Source organism: Hydra vulgaris, chromosome 01 (assembly GCF_038396675.1).
Source record: "Hydra vulgaris chromosome 01, alternate assembly HydraT2T_AEP".
In the NCBI taxonomy this organism is placed as follows: domain Eukaryota; kingdom Metazoa; phylum Cnidaria; class Hydrozoa; order Anthoathecata; family Hydridae; genus Hydra; species Hydra vulgaris.
Genome location: NC_088920.1, coordinates 27103420 through 27111100, shown reverse-complemented (window position 1 = coordinate 27111100; position 7681 = coordinate 27103420). Strand labels below are relative to the sequence as shown.

The window sequence follows — 7681 nt, the reverse complement described above, 5'->3', positions numbered from 1 at the left end:
CCTTAATTTATTATTATTTATTAACTTTTTAATAAATACAACCTTAGCGAAACATTATTTTGAGACAAAACTTTTTTCAAAAAGTTTTGTTTCAAAATAATGCTTTGTTAAGATTGCATTTGTTGAATTAGCAATTTTTATTGCTCTACATTACGATCAAGACTAATCAAAACAAACAGGAGAAAACCAACGGACGAACACCAATCAAAATAAACGCGAAAAAGCTTTTTCACTTTAAAAGGGGAACTTGTCGATCAAACTGTGTAAAGAATTATACACCGTTAGGGGTCGTCCATAAATTACGTCACGCTTTAGGGGGATGGGAAGGGTAAGTGGTTTTGTGACAACTCATGGAACTTGTTACTAAAGAATTGCAATAATGTGACAAGGGAGGGTGGAGAGGAGGGGTTCTTAAACGATCGAAAATTGCGTGATGTAATTTATGGACGACCCCTTAACGCTGGCGATAAAACACGGTTTATTTTGGAAGCCATTCACACCGACAATAAAAGAGGTTTTAACAGTATTATTTTAAACACGTTTTATATTTTTTATTCACGTGACAGAGCCGTAACCACAATTTTCACGTGTACAACATAGCTATTTTCCAGGCATGGTGTTAACTCCAAACATTTCTATTTTAATACTAGCACCAAATGAGAATGTTTTACAAAAACTTACGGTAATTGGAGCGTGGTAACAAGAAAAACTAAATTGCGGACCCCCACCCTTTCGAAGGGTGGACAATATTTTAAACATAACTTTTTTGAAAATTTAAAATAAGAATCTCATTTATCTGCAGAATTTAAGTTTCATAAAAAATATTTTGGCGTCCAAAAGTAATGACCACGAAAAGTTTACAACACCCTCATTTTGGGGTTTATTTTATTTCTATAATTTACAACTGATTTTAATTCTTTAAAAATCTAAAACTAATTGTTAATAATGATTAATTCTTTTAAAACCATCTTAAAACCATCAGATGACACAACAATAAATGATTTTGACTTAACGTTAAAAAAATTTGAAACGGCTTTTTCTTCTTTAAAAAAGAATAAATCACCGGGATTTGATGATATACCCAGTAATATACTTATTGCAAATAAAAAAAAGTATTAGTAAACCGTTGTTTTATATAGTAAAACTTTCTTTAGATCATGGGGATATTTTCTGATGTACTAAAATTAGCAAAAGTATTTCCGATTTATAAAAATGATGATTATTCTAAAGTTTCCGACTACAGACCTATATCAGTGCTTTCTGTATTTTAAAAAATATTCGAATGTGTAATTTACAATAGAATCTTTGATCATTTTACTAAAATCAATTTTATTTATTCAAAACAATTTTGATTTCAGAAAAATCATTCAACTGAACATGCTTGTATGGAATTAGTTGATCAATTAAATAATGGCTTTAACGAAAACAAATTTATTTTATTTATCGATCTCTCAAAAGCTTTTGACACTGTTGATCATTGTATTTTGTTAGAAAAGTTGAAGCATTATGAAGTAACTAATAAGGTCTTCTATTGGATTAAAAGTTACCGCACTGATAGAAAACAGTATGTTCTAAATCAAGAATATGGAATACTTAAAATCTCGTGTGGAGTACCGCAAGTATCGATTCTTGGTCCTTTTTTATTCTTAGTTTATGTAAATGACTAAAATAATGCATCAGTAAAGTTAAACCCAATTATGTTTGCAGATGATAAAAACCTATTTCTTTCGAACAATAGTATCAAATAACTTTATGCAGACATGAATTTTGAATTAAATTAAATAATTTATGGCGAATAAACTCTCATTAAACGCTGAAAAAACAAAGTATTTCATGAAAAAATGCAAAAAGAAAATCTTTCCTTTAAATTACCAGACCTATTTTTAAATAACTTACAAATAAAAAAACAAGGCTATATAAAGTTTTTAGGAATACTTGTTGACAATAATTTATCTTGGCTTCTCCATATTAAATATTTACAATCAAAAGTTAGTAAAACCATTGGTCTAATGCACCGAATTCGCCCATACGTAAATGCAATTTGTCTAATGTTGATATACATTTCTTTAATTCATTGTTTCATTAACTATGCTAATATTACATGGGGTAGTACACAACCATCATAACATAAATAAATACTTAGTTAACATAAACGTGCGTGTAATTATTTACGGGAAAGAAGAGGTGAGCATACTAAACCTTCAATGAAAAATATGAAAATGATGAATGTATACGAAATAAATTTTAATAGCACCTAATTTTTATCTATAATTATATTAATAACCTAAGTCCAGCTAATTGTATTTGTAAGTTTGAGAAAAATGAAGATGTAAATTAAAAGTATTTCTTAAAAACAAATAAATCAAATTAAATAAATACAAAGAATATTCAATAGCATATCGAGGACCTAAGTTATGGAATTCTTTTCAAAAAACTAATGCAAATATTGTAAACTCATTAAACTCATTTAAGTTTCAAGCAAAAAAACACATTTTTAATTTTATGGAACAATACCTCCAAAAAAAATGTGTAAATTTATTTAAATGAATTTTACTTATTATTCTTTGCGGTTACTAATGATATATGTGTCTTTTAATGTATTAATTGTTAAACCTTTGTGTATACGCTTGTATTTATTTCTAAATCTTTGAATACCTAAATTTAAAATATAGTTATTGCAAAATATCTTTGTAATTGTAAAAATAGTTTGCTTTCTTATTATATCTTTAGTTTATTTTATATTTTTTTATTTTATTTCTTTTATATTTTTAATGGATTTTTATAACTCTTCTTGACAATATTTTGACAACATCTTCTTTGAGTCCCCATCTGTTTTTAAAATATTTTATTTATTGATATTTACCATTTAAAACTCATCTGTAATTTATTTTAACAGCAAAATATAAAATAAAATGAAAAAAAAAAAAAATTCCACGCAGCTATTTAAATACAACAACTTCGCGATGTTGTTTTAATGACAAGTTTTATTTGTGCATTTTAAACAACGGGGATTTTCTTTTCTTAGTATACACCTTAAGAAATAATAATTTTATAAATAAACCGTTTTGTAAAACAAGATTTAAACAGTTTTTGTATTTTATATAAATTTTATCAAATTTATAGCCGGATAAAATTGTCGGGAGAGTTGTTTCCTTCAATGGTGTGGTCATTTCATTTGTAGCAAAGTTACCCTTACCAGATACCGTCTTAAAAGAAACATTATACTTATTTTTCCAGTCACCAGAGGCATGAAATCCTTTGATATTGTTCTTTTCCCCAAGTTTTTCTAGCTTGTTTTTTTTTAAAGCTCGGGTTATTAGAAGAATATTGCCACGGGGACATATAAAATGGTTTTAACTTGTTCGCAACTGTATTAGGTAGATGGCCTATATACTCAGAGAGCGGACTTACAAAAAACATTTCCATTACACATGTTGCTCTTAATGCTTTCATTTTGTTGAAATGTTTTTCATCAAGATTCTCAGGTGTATGTTTATAAGCAAACTTCAAATCCATTTTTCTTGAAAATCTACAAGCTTGTTCAAATGTTTTGAATCTATAATTGGTGATAAAAGTTTATACTATTCTTGAATCTTAACTGTAATTATGAAATGTTTTTACATAAGAGAGATGTTCTTATATTCTTTAATAAATGTGATACATCCGCTAAAAATCTACGTGTTGGGCCACACCGGTGTTTACTTGAACTGGAAATACTACTATTTTTAGTACACCTAATATTAAAAGAACTCCACATTGCCTGGTTGATGGCATCCATATCAGAAGTAACGCCACTAATTTTTAATCCTACTTCTTCAGTATATTTTATTATTGTTAGGATAATATTTTTAAAACATCACCATTAACAGAACATGCAATACAATAGTATACTACAGTTACCATCTTGTAGATATTTCTCCAAGCATAAAAACTAAAGCATGGTTAGATTGGTCATAATGTTCAGGTAATGTAACAACTCCATTGTATAAACTTGTAGATGTATCATAGTCAACACTTTCAGTTGTTGATATTTCATCAAGAATTAAAGTACATTCTTTTTCGTGAATTTTCATGACATTCAGTTTAGTTTTCATAAACTCAAAGATTTCTGTTAAAATACTACTTTGGATTTTCTTCGTCATAGGGTAGGTAGTGATGGGTATAGTAAATTTAAATGAAATAAGTTTTCATAACTACCTTGACCAGATGTAAATTTGAGTTCTAATGCTTCATTTATAGTATCATTTGACTAATTTCATACTTTTTCTATTTAAGGATAAAATTTTATATTTCTTAAATATTGTTTTAAGTACTCTAAATTAACTTCTTATTTTATGGTTATGTTTTTGAATAGCATTTATACTGTTTTTTGTTTTTAAAAAGTTTTGTTAATGACTTTTTTTTCTAATTTCTTCAATTTTTCATTTAAATCTTATATAAGTAAATTTTTTATCAACCTCAGTATTGCAGAGTGATTCAGATACTCTATTGTCATTTACTTCAATTAAAATATTTCCCTCAACTTCTCCACATTACATCTATACTTTATGGTATTGGAAAGCGCTAAAATAGATTTTTCGTTAATGTTTTGGTGTAACACGGTGAAAGATTGTAGGAATTACATTAAGTTTAAGTTTTTTCGAGTCATCTTTTTTAGTTTTTTCCCACTAATTAGCATCAAATAGTACCTAAAAAGTTGATCAATACTTTGTGTACTTCTACGACGAATCATTTTTAAAATGAATTACATAAAATTGTATTTTATTTATGCTTATTCATACCAAAAGCTTGTGTTTGTAGGTATCCAGTTCAATCGTTTAAGTTTAGAAGTCCAATTATCCCGCTGTCTTTAATTACTTGGGAAGCATTTCATAAGAAATCTTTTCTCAGCCATGTTATAACAACCTACTGCAGCACTATCAGGCATATATATATATATATATATATATATATATATATATATATATATATATATATATATATATATATATATATATATATATATTTAACAAAAATTAGTAGTGCTTAGTGTAGTTAAGGTAATTTACAAGTTATTCGAATTCTTTTATTTGAAAATAGCATGATTTTACCAGCGTATTATGCCCACCTTTAGATCTTATAATTTTTTTTTGCTATAGGGTTTTTAATATTTAAAGAAACTTTTCTTTTTTTTATATAATTTTCTAAACCTTTTTACTACCCCTAATAGTGAATCTAAAAAACACCATTTTGGAGTCTTTAGATTAATTTCGCTTAGCATGAGCTTAGTTAGAATCTTTTGAAAAAGTGCCTTAATCCACTATAGATCCTAGTTCTAATCGGTTCTGACATATATTAACTATATATAGTTGTCAAAATACAATATTTCTATCACTTTCACAAAAAATACTTGACTTCCGAACAAGAAAGAGCTTGTAATTAAGAAAAGGCGCCAATGAACGATCAGAACAGATCATATCATTAAACTATGATGTTCATTTCACCTAAAAAATGTATTTATTAAAAATTTTATTCAAATTTGGATTGTGATTTTAAGAAGATTTTTTTTGAAAAAAAAGAATCTTCGGTCTGGGTTTTTTTGCTACTGAAATTTATAGTTTATGATAATTTTTTCGTCTTTTGATAATTCACAGACCTGGTCATTTAACGGAACTGTGTCGTAGTCAACAAAGTATCATACAGACGTTATATCTTAAAATTGCCTTAACTACACCGAGTAGTCTTCACTCGCAGTTAACATCGTATAGAAAAAAAAAACATTTCGTCTAACCGAGCACCTCGGTTAGGCAAGATATAAGCAATGTAAGAATATAACTATTCGTTATAACTATCTTTTTCAATCACCGTTTTTAATAGTTTTGAGATTAGGCAATTATCTATTAATAATTTTCTTTATCTAAAAAATCCGTTAGTTTTTTAGATAAAGAAAAAGAATAAAATTTTGAGGAGATATCCTATAAATGCTTTTAAATAGTTTTCCTTGCAGTAACTCTACGTTTAACTTCTGCTCTGGTCATAAATAATTTATTGTAAATTTTATTAAACGACTAGATGATATTTCGTCTGATTAATGCGCAAAGTTTTGGAAGTCACTTTGACTTTTGACTTCCCAAAGTTCATTGAAAAAAAAATCAGACAAAATATTGTTATTAAACGACAAAAAAAATATATATATATTTATATATATAATAATAATATAATAAAATAATAATAATAGCTTGAAAATTACAGGTTCACACGATTGGTAATTTAGAAGTAACTTTTACTTACTTTTGAAGATTCATCATAAGGCAATTCTAAAGATTTATTGATTTTTTAAAATTTTTATTATCTCAGTTTTGATGAGTTTTTATACTAACCAGTGGGTACCTGGTATACAGTGTTGTTGTATTTTCATATTTTGAGTGTTAGATAAAACACCTAAGTTTATATTCCGCGAGGATATTATTTTTTGACATAAAGGACAAGGGCAAACATCTGATTGATTATGAAATAGCCAGTTCCGTATACATATTTTGTGATAACTGTGCTTACAATCTAGTACAATTGAATTACGTTCTAATTTTTCTAGACAAATTACACAATCACGGTTTGATAAAAAATCAGTTTGGCTTCCATTAGATTTAAACCTTTCATAAACCCAAACTAATTTTGTCTCGCAAAATTTGCGGTAAACAATAAAATAACAGCATCCGCAATCAATCGAACGAAACGTTGCATCTACTTCTAACGAGTCTTCCAACACTATTAATTCTCCACCTTTTGATTTACACAAAAATGTAAAACAGCATGATACATATGAACCTACCATCCATATAAAAAGAAACAATGTAACAACAAAAATAATTCCTCCTATAATGTAGAGTTCTTTCAACATAGTTAAACTGAAAAATTTGTTCAGTAAAAAGTACAAACTTGTTCTTTCTTTAAATAATTGCGTGTTTTATAGGTCTTTCCAAATAGAATTAATCCTTTATTAGGTAGATGTATCAATAAGTTTTTATTTTTTAACTAAAACAAAAATAAAAAACAATTAATAGTAATGTGAATAATTATTTGCTGGATAGAAAAAATGCAGTTTATGAGCTATCTTGTCTCAAAAATATGACTTAAAAAATGCATTTACGAAACAACCATCTTGTTTTATAACACCAAATTTAACTTATTAAATATTAAAGCATTTTTTGAATTATTGCATCTAATGCGCGGTTGAATTATCAACTACGCTCAAACAAAAAATAGAGTAAATTATCAACTATGCTCAAACAAAAAAACTTAGAGTACCTTTTATAATTTTATATTGGTTTATATTGCACCTTGGTTTGTTATGGGTAAATACTTACATAAATTTGAAGTTTGCTTTAGCTTAAACACCAAAAGTAGTTTGTGTTGCCTTTTGCTAATTACACAAAATCGTAATTAAAAAAATAATTAAATAGATTAAAGGAACAATTTTAATTATTGCTTTAACAATAATATTGTATTTACTAAAATATTTTTCGTTAGTTTACGATTTACCGCGTTGAAGTTACTAGCAACAATTAAGATTTTTTTTAGTAACTAAATAGTACAATTTATAAAAACTGAGACAATAATAAAAAAAATTTACTAAGACATCACGTTTGTCTTATAAAGACGACCAAAATTTAATATTTATAGAAATAAGATAATGAAATAAACA

The 7681-nt window shown here is 26.8% G+C and overlaps 1 long non-coding RNA gene across 1 annotated transcript; it reads right to left on the bottom strand.

The window, feature by feature from the left end:
* Positions 1 to 6143: 6143 nt before the first annotated feature.
* Positions 6144 to 7414, bottom strand: LOC136074852 (uncharacterized). Its single transcript, XR_010635501.1, has 2 exons — positions 7344 to 7414; positions 6144 to 7011 (listed from the first exon to the last, which is right to left on the bottom strand). It is a non-coding gene; the product is annotated as an uncharacterized LOC136074852 (long non-coding RNA).
* Positions 7415 to 7681: the final 267 nt, after the last annotated feature.